Source organism: Siniperca chuatsi, linkage group LG17 (genome assembly GCF_020085105.1).
Source record: "Siniperca chuatsi isolate FFG_IHB_CAS linkage group LG17, ASM2008510v1, whole genome shotgun sequence".
NCBI classification, from domain to species: Eukaryota; Metazoa; Chordata; class Actinopteri; order Centrarchiformes; family Sinipercidae; genus Siniperca; species Siniperca chuatsi.
This window is the reverse complement of record NC_058058.1, coordinates 13,910,098-13,926,964: the sequence shown is the minus strand read 5'-3', so window position 1 is coordinate 13,926,964 and position 16,867 is coordinate 13,910,098. Positions and strand designations below refer to the sequence as shown.

At 40.9% G+C, this 16,867-nt stretch overlaps 1 protein-coding gene across 4 annotated transcripts in view; it reads left to right on the top strand.

Moving 5' to 3' along the window:
• atxn1a (ataxin 1a) overlaps positions 1-16,867 on the top strand; it is a 98,579-nt gene that overhangs the window by 59,941 nt on the left and 21,771 nt on the right. Inside the window, exon 3 of one of the 4 annotated variants that reach the window (XM_044170703.1) lies at positions 4,235-4,350. The exons of 1 other annotated variant lie outside the window; for it this stretch is intronic. The gene's annotated coding sequence lies outside the window, so the exon portion shown is untranslated. Of the gene's footprint in view, positions 1-4,234; positions 4,351-10,341; positions 10,502-15,657; positions 15,959-16,867 lie in introns of those variants that run through there. 2 more of the 4 variants (XM_044170705.1, XM_044170704.1) reach the window with 2 other exon arrangements.

Here is a 16,867-nt window from a genome sequence, read left to right as displayed (position 1 = left end):
GGAAAATGGGGTTGTGGTTGAGGAAGGCATTTCCCTTACATTACAGTGATGGTCAGTCACTTGGTCTACACACACACAAACACACACACACACACACACACACACACACACATGTGCACACACAAAAAGGCTCACTGCATTCTTCTGCCTCAACCAACCAAACAGCTGTCAGACACTACGTCAGTATTCTGTCTATGTGTGTGTGTGTTCATTTGAGTGTGATTGTCTGTCATATTTATGAGAAATGATGAACTGTGTACTACAGGACATGTAATTTCTCTAAGCATATAGAAAGCGAAACTGAATGCCTTTGAGATGTTCCCACACATTTCTCAGTAAAGGTTCATTTAGATTAAGCAAAAATATTCATACATAAACAAATCTACGTGTAAAGCATTTTTATTTGAAAGTCATTAATGTGAAAATGATTTTTGTGTCATGTTTCTATCATCTGTACTCGGTTCTACTGTAACCTTTAACCTTACATTTATCCAGCAAGAGTTTGTCATTCAGTTCTGTATTCAATGTAACCTTCAGAGGCATTGTTGGGTGAATCTTTTGCTCATGCTAGCCTTTGAACCCTGGATCCACAGTCTGTAGCCATTTAAAAAAGAAGACTGCTCTGTTGGGCAAAACTTGTACAGTAGGCAAAGGATTTGGCAACAGCCATGGCAATTGTGGGTGGACAACATTTTTTTCACTACACTTTGGCAAAGAGAGAATGGGAAGAATGCAAGCACAGATGAAGTGATGGAGAGTGAGTGATTGAGTGAGTGGACAAAAGTATTCATGGTGTAATCACGCCAGCAGGTAGTCAAGTACAGAGAAACACTCACACAGAGAACACCTGTTAGACATGTTGAATATCATCGCCTTTTGATCTAGATCACCACACGCAGTCACACACACAAACATGCATAAATGACCAAAAATTGTGAACCCATTCACCCACTGTGACAGAATACAACGGCAGGACATGCACACAAAAGACTGTACTTTTTCAAGTTTGTAAACCACTTGTTCAGTCACTTGAACACTGGCAAAACGCCCCGAGCATAACACTAAACCCTCACCTGTTAACGCTTTGTAAGTTTCTCTTGATGACAGAGACAAGTAGATGCCTCGATATGCATAAAACATCTCTTTGACCCCTGTGTTTCACTCAGTGAGGCAGACTCATAACACATACACAATTTATCATTTATGCACTTATACTGTGGCATTAAACATTAATGTATTTATTGTAAGTCAGTTTGGACAGAAGCATCTGCTATATGAATGTAATACACTGTAGTGTAGGTACAATGCAGAGAAAAACTTCAAAAGCACACTGGATTTGCACACACACAGTGACATAAAAAAGCAACACACATACACGCACACATGCAGTTCATAGCAGGTACTGCCTGAAACACTGTGCTTTGCAATTCAGTCAGCCGTTTACTTAATGTGGTTTACACTGAACCATTCCTGTCTGATTTTTGGATTGGACATGATGGATTGAGACAAAGTGTCTTTAGTTGTATGTGTGTGTGTGTGTGTGTGTGTGTGTGTGTGTGTGTGTGTGTGTGTGTGTGTTACACTGCATTTATATCAGCACTGAGCATATGAGGTCACATCATGTTTACTGTATGTTCTTTTCATAAACAATCAAATTGCTCTAGTACTAGGACTGGTTGCACAATTTAAACCTGAGCACTTTCACTTTCACATGTGTTATCTTTACAACATTATCTTTATGATAGCTTTTGTCTTCTCATCATATTTTAGAAGAGCTGGAGGCCATCAAGGAACTGGAGGCAGCTTGCCACTGTCTCCACGTTACATAAGACCCGCCCCATCCAAGTCTGGAGGCTCACTCTCCCCTGGCACCACCTTGTGTTACGTTGGAGTTTTTGATTTTCTGTATAGTTTATTTAGTATTATTTTAGTTAGCCTAGCAGTATGTTTCCCTGCCAGTCTCATTTGTTAGAATCAACATTTTTGTTACATTTGTTAAACAAAATGAACCTCTTTCTTTTAGTTAATCCCTCACATGTGCCTTCCTTATTTGCTATGGTCTCAGAGCCGGGCCATAACAGGTGGTATATTTAAACTTGACATCATTAAAGACTGGCAGGTATCATAGTATTTTCCCTAAAAGTTGGTAGAGTTTTGGAACGAAACCATCACTCTCTGTCCTGCTCTGCCCTCCCTTTTTCGCTCTGACATTTTTCAGCTTTCCATACTCCCTGCTGTGCCTCGCTGGCTGTGCCAGTGTTGTCCTCCCAGTGATTTTCTATCTGCCTCTTCTCCGCCACCATCTGTTTCTGTCTTTGTCTCTTTTTCTCTCTGCTGCTTTACCTCATCGTCCTTTCTATTCTCTCCATCTGTCTTCCTTCCTGTCGCCTCTGGATCTCTCGTACTTTTTTTCTCCTCCAAACTTTCTTTTGCTATTTTTCACTCTTTGTTGTTGTCTCTCCTTTCTCTGTCTCTTCTTCTCCACCCTTCTTTCTCCCTTGCCTTTTTAATATCATATGATGGAATTCTTTGCCAGTTGGTGTCTGCTAATCCATGGCCTCAGTACGCATCTATTTTTTCCTTCCTCTGTTTCTGCCTTATATACACACACACACTGTTTTCTGTGTGCAGCCAGTTTTAATGTGTGTGTGCTTACATGCTTAACTTAAGCCTGACACTATACTATAGCCAACTGTGGAAGCCCATTGATATTCCCATGTCTGCCATACCAGCCATACTCTGTTTCTTTCTCTTGTTATGCATCTGCCTCACTGTCCCATTATCGTATCTGATTTCCACCGTAGCTCTCAATCCCCGCAATAAAACACATTCCCACAGCTAGGCAGCAACACACACACACACACACACACACACACACACACACACACACACACACACACACACACACACACACACACACACACACACACACAAAACACACAAACACACAAGCACACAAACACACTCCTACCCACCTCTTTCCTTGTCTTCAGACATGTAAGATGTGGGTCAGTAGGATGTTTGATGTCCCACACACCTTCACACACACCCCACAAGCACTCACACACACATACACACACACACACGCACACACACAATGCAGCTGACAAACAGCAGGGAACATGTCTCTCGTATCCCCCTAACATCCCCATCATTCCACCACAACCTGCCTAATTAGTCCCACAGAGTGTGTGTGCACACTGTTCAACAATCAGCCAGTCTGTCTCTTGTGCCAGTGTGTGGGTGTATGCTTAAGTCAGCTTGTTGCGCATTAGATGTCTTTAAAGATACACTGGAGTTTTTATTTTCCATGAATATGACAGGTCCTGTTTATAACAATGACCTGTATTTACATTGCAGTTCTTAAAATGATAAAACACTGCAGACAGCAGCAAATTAAAGCTACAGAATGTAAAGATGCATAGTGAAAATGTCAAACAAGAGCATGGTTTAAAGTGCTGAAGCGAGAACATTCAACCGGGAGGAAAAAGCAGAAATGTTTAAAAGTCTGTTAAAAATATATATACAGTGAGTTTTCATTGGTCTTTCACTAAATCTTTCAAAATTGTTTGTCCTTGTGTACCTAAGCTGAGACCCATTTCATTTAATTTTTGACATGTGTGACATTAATAGAAATTTAAGTGGTATGTGATATCCTCCACTTTTTGAATAAAAAATAATTTTACTTTATTGTCTGTGTACATGTACATTGATCTTTTTTTGTAGAAAACAACTTCATTTATTTGTTCATTTATTTGTGCAGTAAGGTCCACTCTTTTTTTCTTTTCACGTCATTATAGTTCATGAACACCACCACCACCACCATCATCAGTAACCGTCACTGTAGTGCTTTTGTTGTGCTGTACTGTGGTATCTGTACAAATCAGCGCATACAGAAAATTAGAGGCTGTTGGGATGTGAAAGACAAATGTTTTACATGTCTCCTGTTTGCAGCCGCAACTCTATTTGAAGCAAGATGTGAGAATCCCATATTGTTGTTTATGCTTATTGATCAAAGCTGAGTGTTTCTTTGTTAAATAAACTTTGTAATGCATCCTGAGTTGTGCATCCAAATACATTCTGCTGTGTGTAGTTCCTGCTGATGCTTACAACACAGTGTATACCAGTGTGTCCTGCCATGCTATAACGTACATATTATATTTGGAAAATTGCAGGGAAGATAAAAAGTACTTTCCCTAATTTACGTTCAACTTTTGTTGTTTTCATCCACCAGGGAGTGCTGAGTCCCTGAGTCAACACACTGCATTCTAGGATAGTCTGGAACCCTCTCCATGGGCTGTACCACCTGCTGACAAACCAGGGGGGTCTGGAGGAGTTGTGTTGAATGAGGTGAGATTGTCCCTGTCCCTCCTGTTAACATGTGTCATGCCTACATCATGGTTTTCATTTAAATACATTGTTGCTTTTTTGCAATGTAAGCTGGTTTATGAATAGCTGGAGAACTATATCATGTTTTCAGTTGAACTTGAATTGAGGTTGTGCTTGATAAGCTAGAAAATAGTGGTTCACTGCTTACAGTACTTCTGAATCATTACTGACAAACTGCTACCATGTTGCTTTTGCAACCTAAAAGCTGCTAGTCTAACTATCATGTTTAATTTGATGTTATTTGTTCTGACATCAAGGACTTTTCAGCCCCGTGTTTTCTCCATAGCCAAGAGCCTTGTTTTGCTGGTAAACCTGTCACCCTGGTCACAGCCCAGATGCATGTTAAGTAAAGTTTGATTTTAATGTGAGTGAAGTGGCAGCTCATTATATGCACAGCTCGCAGTGAAGGTTTTCTTCTCTGTTGCTTTGAGCCACGGCACATCGTAAATGTATGGCTCGGTTCAAATTAGTGGCTTACTCTCCTAATCCTCCTTCTCTGTCATGAAATATAATGAGTTTACCAAACCACATGGTTGATGGTTTATTCATTCAACCACTCTTTCAAACTTCTGTATAAAGGTTAACGAAAAACAATCAGAAAGATAAAAAGGCATCTTTCAGTTATTGAAATGAAGCCATGGGCCTTGGCTAACTAAATTTTTTTTACCTTTGTTGTAATTGGAGGAGAGGCATTTTTCAGGTAAGGGAAAAGCTAGTCTGCCTAGTGACAGTGTGTTTTTTTATGTGGCTGCATTTGAGCTCTCTGTTAGTGCAGCAGTATATTTTCATGCATAACACCTTCAGGAACCAGTTAGTGAAGGGTCTTTCTGTGAGAATGGAAGCCTTATTGGCAGCACTCAGAGTGCGAAAAACACCCTGTAAATAATGTCTCTGTAAGGCCTGAAGAGGGGGGAAGGTATTGTAGTGTATCGCTTTGTTTGTATTATATATATTTATTAGGTGTGTGTTTGGGTATCTAATTTCTATGCATGTTCATTGATGAATCTCTATATGAACAAATCTACCATTCCTCAAATTACTAGCGAACCACAAGCTACAACTGCTTTGATTTTTCTCTGAATTACTCGCAGCACAAATGTCTTTTTTGTGGTAATATTGATTCCCAGAGGAGAAATTCTCGCCTTCCACAGGGAAGTAAGATCGCAGGGTTAGCTGCAGAAGAGCACCTTTGGGGCTGCTGGCGATTATCTTGCTCGCAGACATTTCAACAGAGCAAATGCTTGAGGTCAATGATTTGAACTCAGGCCTTCTGGTTGATGGATAGTCTCTCTACTTGCTATAAGGCATTTTTCCAGTGAGTCAAAGAAAATCAATATGAAAAAACATTTAAGCAAGTTTTTCAAGTTCTCTCCCCCAGATTGGCTTGCATGTTTGGAGATGTTATTTTCCACTTGCCTCTTTCCCTGAGAGATACTCTGTGTCTGTTTACTGCTGTCATGAGCAGTAAATAGTGGACATGGGTGACTTTAATAACAAACACTAACCGACCTCCACCAGGAGTCTGCACGCAGAGTGGAAGATTAATGTTTGAATTTACTAGAGTGTCAGGATACTAATTGGCAGGTTAAATCTCAAGGCAGCACTGATCTGTCCAGCTATGAGCTAATAATATGCATCACAAACTAATTAAAAACATTTCATTATTGCACAGCACAGGCATCAACAGTGCAGACATTAAAAAGTAAAACAGGGCAGGCCTGAATGTTCTGGGCAATAACCTCAGCTATAGAGAATGTCACTGCTAAAAATGAATTTGCTTAATAATTTCTTTGCATGAGTGATACAATCTAATTTGTCTAGGTAGATAAGTGTGGTTTTCAAAATTTGCCCACTGTGTGTCACATCATTAAACCAACCTAGTCACAAATATTAAGGACCATTTCTTGGTTGAAGTCAGATCAGCCACAGTGCTTCATTGAAGTCCTTTGAGATGCAGATTTTTGAGTGAGTGATAAGTCATTCATACTTAGTTCATACTAGTTTTTAGTTATCTTTGTGATAACCCGTTGTGAGTGAGGTTTAAGTATTTCTAATTCAGTATTTCCTTGCTTTTGGAGTGGAAACCATGTTGCTGCCTGTTGTTCTGTTGCCTCAACATTTGGTGCCTCACAATGGGAGCAGGGATTGCGCTCTGGTCCTCATCTTAAACAGACATGCTCGTTTAAGTGTACACAAACACGCACATGTATGTACACATTCACAGACAGAGCACTCTTATCTACCCCACAGGGAGCAGACAGTTTGGAGAGTGCTGCAGTTTCCCTGCTGGAATATCTGTCTGTATGTTGTATGCTGCTTTCTCTCTGTCTCTCTTTCTTTCTCCATGTCTTCCTCTCTCACTTGCTTTCTCTGCTCCACTCCTTCGATTTGCCTCTCAGTTCATTTCAGTTCAATTCAGTGAAGCTTTATTAGCATGACATTTTGATCAAAAACATGTTGCCAAAGCGCACATTTGACTGAAAAGTGAGACTTTGGTGTTTTTCTCTCTGTTTCTGTTTTCTCAAATTCAAATGTGCTATTTTGGCATGACCATATGTATATTATTGCCAAACCTTGTACAAAGTTTACAATGTAAGTAAATAGCCTAGAAAATGTGCCTCTTTATTTTTGTTTCTCTCTCTGTCTCTTCCTCTGTGCTGATTGAAGTGTGTGAGGCTGTACTTACCTCCTTCACACTATCACCCTCTTTCTCGTTGAATCTGAAGAGTAAAAAGTGTGAGTGCTTGAGTGTGTGTGGGGGTGAAAGAGAGAGAGAGAGAGAGAGAGAGAGAGAGAGAGTCGGTGCTATTCTTGGCTGGTTGGGGAAGTCTTGGCTCCCTGGCGTATGGGAAAAGTGCTCTTGGCAAGTCTTGAACCAAGGCATTCCTTTATGCTGTCCTCTTGAAACATTCACACACAGACAGATACACAAACTTGTTTTTGTCACATAGGAGGACATTGCATTGACTAATATTCATTTTCTCAAGACTTAACCATAAATGCTACATGCGAAACCTAACCCTTGTATTAACCAAAAAGACCCTAAAATTTAATGATTTACCTTGTGTGAACAGGACCCACAACATGAGTCATAGAAGAACACACACACACACACACACACACACACACACACACACCAAAAGTGACTAAAGCTCACATTTACATGCTGCTTTAGTCACAAACTGCTGGGTTTTTGCTGTTTTTTCATTCTCTCTCTCTGCTGATCTCTCTTTCACACACACATACACACAAGTAGGCCTGCAAACATACACATACCCACACACACACATCCTTGTACTTCTGTCTTTGTGAGGACCATCATTGATATAATGCATTCCCTAGCCCCTTGCACTAACCTTAACCATCACAACTAAATGCCTAACCCTTACTCTCAACCTAACCATAACCTAATTCTAACCTAACCCTTAAAACCAAGTCTTAACCTTCAAACGGCCCTTTGAAGCAGTGAGTACCACCCAAAATGTCCTCACTCTGTAGGTAAAAATGTTTTTCAGTCCTCACTATGTAGCAAGTACAAGTATAAGTACACACACACACACACACACACACACACACACACACAGAGGAGAAAGACTAAGTGCAGTCTCAAAAGAGAGATTTCTAGTAGTACTACATTATGCCCTGAGGCCCAAAGCCAGAGTTTCACTGTCACTCACTCACACACTCACACACACACACACAGAGAGCATTCCGCACAATATCCTTGAATCAGTTGCCTAAGGAGTGAGAGGTCTGCATGTCTTCTATCAGCTAATAGATCGCTTAAGTCTCTTTCTCAATGTCCCTTTCCCTTTATCTCCCTCTCACTCTTTTTCTTTGTCCCTTTCACTGCAGCGCCACTACAAGGTGACATCACTGTCTCTCTTCATCTTTTTCCTGCTCCTCCGTCATTTTCTTGTTATTTTATCCTGCTCTCCCTCTCCTCTTTTCATCTGCCCCTCCCTCCTTTGTTCCTCACTTTTTCCCCCTTCCACTGCGAATCGTTACATAACCGCTGTCAAACTATAAACACGCACAGTGTCAGTGGTCTTCTAGGCAAAAATTGGGTTTGGCGTTGAAACTGGGTCAGGGTCAAAGGGTTTTGTGTTTTGTAAGCATACATGCCATCACCCTCAAGACAACTTTCTCTGTGTGTGTGTGTGTGTGTGACAGCTTCTACATTTTCAATCCAAGAGACAGCTGCATGCATACAGAAGAATTTTGCACGCAGAAAAGGTTTTTTGGTAACAGCACCCACTTTCACACACACATAAAGCACTCGCCAGTTTTTCCTTAGTGTGAAAAAGCCCACCCAGAGAATGTCACTAAGATGGAATTTCCTTTCATATGTGTTTGTGTGTACAATGTGTGTGTGTGTGTGTGTGTGTGCATACCATCTACTGAAAATAATGATGTTGAAAGAAAGTGAAAGATTATTTGGAAAAGTGAGACAAACAATGAGAAGCCTTTGCAGTTAGTCAGTCTATCTGTCTGCTCTGTTCTCATCTCTCTCTGCAAACTCACTCAAATTCCTCAAATCTAGCATGGGCGGTGTGAGTGTATATTCGAATATTTTAACAATAGCCTCCATATGCAAACTGCTGAGTCAGGAGGTGCTGGAAAGTGGAAAGAAAAGCACAAACCTTTTGTAAAAAGATACAAATAATGAGAAATATGGGTATTAGAGTCCAGCCAATGCATTGGCAGGCCAGTATTACCAGCCAATATTGGGTTATTTCAGATATATCTGTACCAGTGTGTATGGTGGCGGATATGCAAAAAGAAATTGCAGAGATGTAAACTGTAGCAATATATATTTTTACTTGGCAGCATTTTATGTATATTTGACTTTTCTCTATTCAAGTTTAATACATTTTTGTTTTATGTGTTTTCATATATAGTTATTATTCAAAATGATTTCAATGACATTTACTGTTTACTGTTATCTTATATTTACTGTAACTGTAATCTTTAAATAATAAAGTTTATTGTTCAGCTGTAGGTATCATATTGAAAATATTGAGGTCTTCTTAGTTTTAATATAATAAACCCCACAAAGTCATTGATAGTCAGTGAATCATAGAATAACAGAATTCCTCATCAAAGACAAAGAACTAACCCTGTGTGTGCAGATGTAAATGCTTTTCCTCCCATTTGTTTTTATGTGTTGTGTGTGCATTCATTTCAAATTTATGAAATATCCTGTGTTCAGTTGCATAATTTTATTTTTTGTGTTTCTCTGTCCATGCAGGAGTCGTGAGAAGCACACATAGTTTGCCCTCTGGCTACATGCACCATGTTGTAGTGAAGGGTTACCATCCATATTTTAGTGGTTCATAAAGCAAAAATATTAACAAGGCCATTTGACGTCTTCATTTTCTGTCATATTGTACAGACTTGACATAAAACATTGTTCCTTTGCTCAACAGCACACACAATACATGCCACACTCCATAGAAATTGCCCAATTTACTGGAGCCATTTTCCTTTCTGGGAGTCTGACAGCAATCAGCATTGCTATTCAACATGATTATATACATTTGATTGTACTGAGTGAATGGACATGCATATGATTTTGTGCATTTTATCTAAGTCTATTGTTGTGTTCACCATGCAGCTTTTGGCCTCAGGAGTAGACACACTGCTGGGCAGAATGCAGACACCTGTGGAGTGTGTTGTGTGTGTATGTGTGTGCCTGGCTGTGGAATTTGTTTGTTTGGATGAAGGCTGAGTTCGTTGTGGCTCCGGTGTGTACTGCATGTGTATCCTTTTGAGTCTCAGGGGTGTTGGATGTGTTTTTGTGTAGAGCAGTAGAGGCCTTTGATGATCTGTGCGAGTCTGCGTGCTCAACCAGCGCTGCTGCCTGCCTGACATTTTTGTCCTTGTGCCTTTGAAAAGGTGGAACACATTATTCACAGACAAGGACACATGCTGAGCAGTCACCCACCTCTCCTTCATCCACACAATGCCTGCTGCCATGCCCATTCATGCCAATTAGTGCCAGTCTGCCTGCCTATGTCCATTACAGCGGGGCAGTTCACCTTCAGCACACACAACAGTCGGGTTCTCTGTCCTAGATGTGGACAAATGCAGGCACCATCAGGAAAAAATGGTTTGTTCTTTTTCTTCCATTTTGACATGCAAGAGAAAATGAAGTGTGTGTGTGCTGACAAGCACATCTGAGTATGTGAACTTTGGCTTTGAGAAATTGCGAGTGGCATTTTTCACTTCAAATAATCATCAGATTAATCAATAATGAACATAACCGTTAGTTGCAGAAATAGCTAAAAGCCACAGGGATTGTCAAACTTTTCTTCAGACAAAAATGTGTGCCATAAAAATAATAATAATAATAATAATCACACAGAAATTCAACACATAGTGGTTTTAAATATCAAGTTAAAGTTTAACTTTAGTATTCAAAAAGGAAATTCACAAGTATGAAATATCTGAAAATATTGAACTTCCAGTTAGGAGGAGTTTTGTTGTTATTTTTCATCTACCCATATTTAAAATTACTGATGAAAAGCCAGATTCAGTCAATAAAGTAGTCTGTTAGTTGACAGACTACACTGAGTGTGAGCAGAGTGGCACACACACTGCAAACTCTTGACATAGCTCACATCATAGTCTTGGCCCTATAAAAGCTTGCGGAGAAATATTTCCGTGTTCTTAAATGCTAACTGAGCTGTTGTAGTTAATAATAAAAACTTGAAAATTCTCCATATTCCAATTTTTTAAGTGAGTGACATTCTCTTATAATACATGTTCGGGTCTTACGTTGAACGAACGGACAAAGGAGTGATAGTTGTGTGGGTAGAATGAATGAATGGATGGTGTAATGATGAATGGAGTTTGAATTACATTTATCTGTCCCTTTTCTCTGACTCCTCTCTTCTGCCTTTTACTTTTGTCTTTTCCCTTTTCTCTCTGCGACTGCCTCCCCTCCTTCATTTCTCTCTTACTCCCTTTTGTGCAGTAGCAGCACACATTCTCTGAACAGGATTATATATTGTCTTTGAAATAATATTTGGGTGTTTATGTCTGTGTTTGCCCTGGAATGAGTGTGTTGGACTTTTGCCTGCATATCTGTGTGTCTAAATGTCTGTGATGACTGCTATTGTTTGTGTGTGTGGGTGTGTGCAAATACATGCTTTGTACGTGTGTGAAAATGAAAACGTGAGAGAGAATGTGTGCGTACGCATGTGTACGTCTGAATGCATGTTTGCATATTTACGCATTTGTGCATCTGCGTGCGTGTGTGTGTGTGTGTGTGTGTACTCAGTAGGATTATACAGCAATAGAGGAGCTTAGCAGTGATTTGCCCATCCATTCCAGTCCCTCCCTAATCCTACACACACACACACACACACACAGACACGCACATGCATACTTCTTTGTGTGTGTGTGTGTGTGACTAGCAGGGATCTAATAGTGTATGTGGATTAGTAGGTTTGTGAATGGGATGTGGCTTGGGCTGAAGTAGCACACTACACTGCCAGCAAGTTAACACAGCCTGGCAGAGGGTTTGTGAGAGAGACAGAGAGATGAAAGTGTACAGAAAGTGAAAGATATTTGTAGAGTGTGTAAATGGCCGACGGATCAGAGGGCACTGTTAACATGATTATATAATGATTGCAAAAGGTTATGAATAGTAGATTATGAAGAGAATAAGGGTGTGCCTTCGTAAAGCCAGCCTTGCTGTGATAATTTGTGTGTGTTTGGTATGTGACCATTAGATGGCTCTGCACCTGCTGTCTCACAAGCTCCCGCACACACACACACACACACACACACACACACACACACACACACAGTCACACATACACACAGAGACAGATGGAAAGACATGGATAAACAAGAGAGCTGAGACAGAGACGAAGGGGGGATAGATGGGTGGTGGGTGGTGGGGGTTGGTGTTGTTGTAGCCACAGTGTGTGTGTGAAGTTTGCGGGGGCGACTGAGAGAGCGAGAGAGTCAGTATGTGTGGGTGAGAGGGAGAGAGAGCAGAGAAGTCTGTGATATGTATATAGTTGTGTGTATATATAGAAGCTTTTCACCAGTTTCCCTTAGTGACTGACTCTGACTGAGACTCCTCTGCTCTGCAGAAAGACACTAGAAATAAAAGAAGTTGAACAGAATTTGCTGAGAAAATTTTTACTGCACTTAACATTACATTGACTCCTATTACAAGGTGATTATTGTCTGAGTTTTGATGTTTAGGGTTAGTTGTTATGAAGAATTCATTGCCTACATCTTGATTTAAATTTTCACTTTGGTCAATCCTGACAAATTCCAATAGGCAAGTCACTTCTGAAAAGTATGAAAAGATGGCTTTTGTTTACTACAAGTGAATAATCCCAATATGTTTTTTTTTTTGAAAAACAGAATAGTAGTTGGGATATCTGCATTCAAAAACACTTTACAAGTTCCCCATGTTTTTTTCAAGATCCAGCTGTATGAAATAGCAAAGAGACCTTAGTGATTTCATGTAAAACATAAAATCCATCAATCCTGAAGTAGAGACGTAAATTATGAGGAGTTGACAGGTTTATAAAGAGATTTTCAAGCTTAGGGAAAATTAAACATGTGTTTTTGCAGAAGTAGTGACACTCGATATTAGCAAGTTATGATCAAGTGGTGATATTCTAGACATTTAGTGATGGTCTCCAGTTGTTGTTACATCCAACCAAAACAGGTTTCTTGGTCGACATGGTTAGACAACAAGGAAAAAGTGAAGAAACTGGATATTTATTTGGGTCTAGAGTATGGGTTTGGAGGTGGAGGGCAGAGATTTGTGTGTTTTCAGAAATGATCGAAGGGCGTTGACACGTGGCCGCCTTAGCTGGACCGAGAAAGTTCTACATGTAGAGACAGAGCAGCTGAACAAAGTCATTAGACAGAACTAAAATCACCGATCAAAAAATGTGAAATATCTCATAACAGATTCTTTCTTTTCTCATCTCTTTGTGCTTGTTCTCTACACCCACTTTCTCTCTCTCTCTCTCTCGCACTGCTTTCACTTGACAGCAGACTGTAAACAAACCCACACAAATGAATTATGATTAAATGCAGAGAGGCTCCAATTAGATGCCAAGGCAACAGGTGGGTTTTGCTGTGCTGTTGAGGTCACCTGACGAAACGGAAACAACTGTGAAACAAATACACAGTCTGGTCTGGTTTTCTCTCAGTTTATGCTGCTTAGGCTTTCTGTCTGTGTCTTATTCTCATGTGTTTATTGAGTCTCTCTATCTGTATCTTTTTCTTTTTTCCCCCCTTATCATTCTGTCTCTCTCCGTCCTGGTCTCTTACTTTAAACTATAGCATTTTGTTTAATTTAGATAATTTTCTTTTATAACCCAATAGTGATATTAAAGGTAGTGCAGCAATGGTTTATTTGCAGTATATACAAGACAAACTGGTTAAAAGATACACACCGTAATAATGTTATAACTTCCAATAGTGCACCTAAAACCCCAAAATTTTGTTAAAAAAAGTTTTTAAACGTACATGGTTTAGTTTCAAAACAGGAAGGACATTTTGTGATTTGTGAGCACAGCACTATTGCAAATCAGGAACTGTATTTTTTACATGAGCAACAACAACTAACAGGTCTAAAATAGAACAGTATCTACAGAAAGTCAAACTGCACTAACACAAAGTCCAAGAAGAGAAACATCATTGCCTCTTTGCTTGATTGACAAATGATGTCAAACACAAATGTTGTTGAATCATAGCTCTTAGTGCGTAGCACCAAAAATGTTTTCCAAAATAAAATAAAAGAGCACAAAGATTACCTCTCAGATTACCACTTTTCAATCCTCTTACCCAGCCGAGCTTCTCTGGGTACATTTTGTATGTTCTTCTAGTCCTCTTTATCACATTAAAAGCAAACTTTGAAATGTCTCCTGCCCTGCAATAGTTAAACACTCCATGAATATCCAATGTTGAACACCAGGATTGATATCAAACTGACAGGAAGACCAACCAACACAAACAGGATGTGTTTTTAGTGCATGTTTAGACCCATTGAGTCTAGTGGGAATCATTACGTGTGCGTGTGTTAACATCTTATGATTGAGTGCTCACCACTTCCCTGTGCGTGCTACATCTCTTAGCATTGAGGAGCACATTTCATCTATATTTACTTCTAAATGGTCTTTTAACTAGGTCAGCTAACTAACGGAAATAGACTGCTGCACACTGTCAGTGAGGTAATCAGTCATGACATCTAGTGGTCAAAAGTAGGAAGTGCAGCCTTGTAGAATCTGAGCATAACACCTATCTGTATCTGCAAAAGGGGAAAATAGATAGTGGATCTGAAGATTGCTTGTGTTTCTGCCATTGATGTCATTGTGTTCTTCTCAAGCCTGCGTGTTTGAGCGTTTAAATACATAGGAGTGTGCTTGCATATGTGGGAGTGGATGTATGACAGAAAATTGATCAACATTTTGATAATTGATCAAAAAATTGAGAACAAAACGACAGATGAATCATAGTTTCATCCCTAGATACATGCATATCTGTATGTGTGCATGAGCTGTCCATGTGTCACTCTTTAATGTACTCTCCCTCTGTAATCTCTATTTCTCACTCCCTCCCTCCCTCCCTCCCTCCTCTTTTTCTCTCCCCCTCTCTTTGCCTTTCTCAGTGAACCAACCTCCCACCCTCTCACTCTTTCCTTCTCTCGTTCTCTTTCGCTGCTTGTAAGCGGTCTCTGGGCGTGCAGCCAGCTGGCGTGTGTGTTTTTTGAATGAATACCTGATGAAGTTGGCCAAGCGAACCGTGGGAGGGGCCCTGTATGTGTGTGTGTTTCATGTTCTTATATCCCGCTGGGGACTTTAACCTGAATGCACACTAACCCATGGGACTTGTGTCACTGTGGGGACAAAAATTGAGGTCCCCATGGGTAGAGACTGCTTTTTGAGGGTTAAGACTTGGTTTTAGGGTACAGGTTACAATTAGGTTATGGTTAGGCATTTAGTTGTGATGGTTAAGGTTAGGGTAAGGGGCTAGGGAAAGCATTATGTCAATGACTGTCCCCCGAGGGGATAGTGAAACAAACGTGTGTTTGTGTGTGTCTGTGTGTGTGTGTGCGTGTGTTTGCGTGCGTGTGTAGGGCAGACAGTGTGAGAACTCTGGCTCGCATTCAGCCCCTTGCATAATACACGTTGGAGCTCTGCATGCGGGACTCCCTCCCTGTGGGCGTGTGCAAGTGTGTGCTACCAATTTTGTGTGCGTGTGTGTGATCACCTGAGTGCTGTGTATCAGTGGTAGTAAGGGAGCTTCCTGCCTCGCTGTCAAGATATAGGAGAGGGCTGTTGGCTGTGTGTGCGTGTGTCTGCAGTGTGTGTTTGGGGGGGGGTGAGAAAGGCAGAGAGCAGTTTGTAGCACAAGTAGACTGAATCTGCTTGGGATTTTCAGCTTGTGGGGGAGAGAGGGAGACAGCAAGAGACTCAGGGTGCTTTACAAGGGACGGCAGAGCAGGAGAAGAGAGAAGTTAAGGGAGGAAAGGAATGAGAGGGGGAGAGAGAACATGCTGCAGAAGTGGGCTACTCCTGCTACCCTGGTAAGTACACTTCACACAGTTTTGCGCTCGCTCTGAATGAAGTGTGTGTGGGTGCGAGAGAGAGTCAGCATGTGTGTATGTGTGTGTCCCGAACGCTTGTCTTCTTGTATCACAGTCATGTCATTTGTAAGTGCGTACTGCGTCTGCCCTAGTTTTTCCTACAATCGTCGTCGCTTGTTTTTCCCATTCGGCCGTCATCCTAAAGTGTTTCCCCTCCCTTCTTCTCTTCTCTTCTCTTCTCTTCTCTTCTCTTCTCTTCTCTTCTCTTCTCTTCTCTTCTCTTCTCTTCTCTTGGCTTCGCTTCTCTTTTCTTCGCTTCTCTTCACACATTTCTCTCATTCCTCTCTTTTCAATTGGCTCTTTTCTTTCTCAGGCTCTCCCTGACTGTCTGTCTGCCCCCGCTCCACACTCCACACTCCAACCACCCACCCAACCTCAGGGTTGTTGAGGGGTGAGAAAGTGCAAGTCATGCAACGCTGCCTAAGTGTTTGTTTTCTGAAAGAGACTCCCTCTTTTTCTCACAGTCATTTGTTTCTCTCCATCTCTGTCTCTCTTTGTTTGTGTAACTCTTAACCACTTTCTCTCCCTCACTCGCTCTTGCTTCTCTTTTTCTCCGTCACCCCTCCCTCTTCTCTTCCCCTGGTTCTCTAACTCTCTGTCTCCATCTGTCCTCCATTACTCCCTCACTATCTGACCATACTCCCGTGTGTGTGTGTTTGTTGTTGTTTGTGTGTAATCACTAGTGGAGAGTGGCAGCCTTGTCAGAGTTCCCAGTCTGGCAAGGGTCCCTGTAATGTGCACACACATGCATGCACGTATCCAAACACAAACCCGCACAAATGAAAAACCACATAGGCAAAAAGTTACAGAGGGACATAGAGGAAGAAATAGAGAAGTAGAGAGAAACAG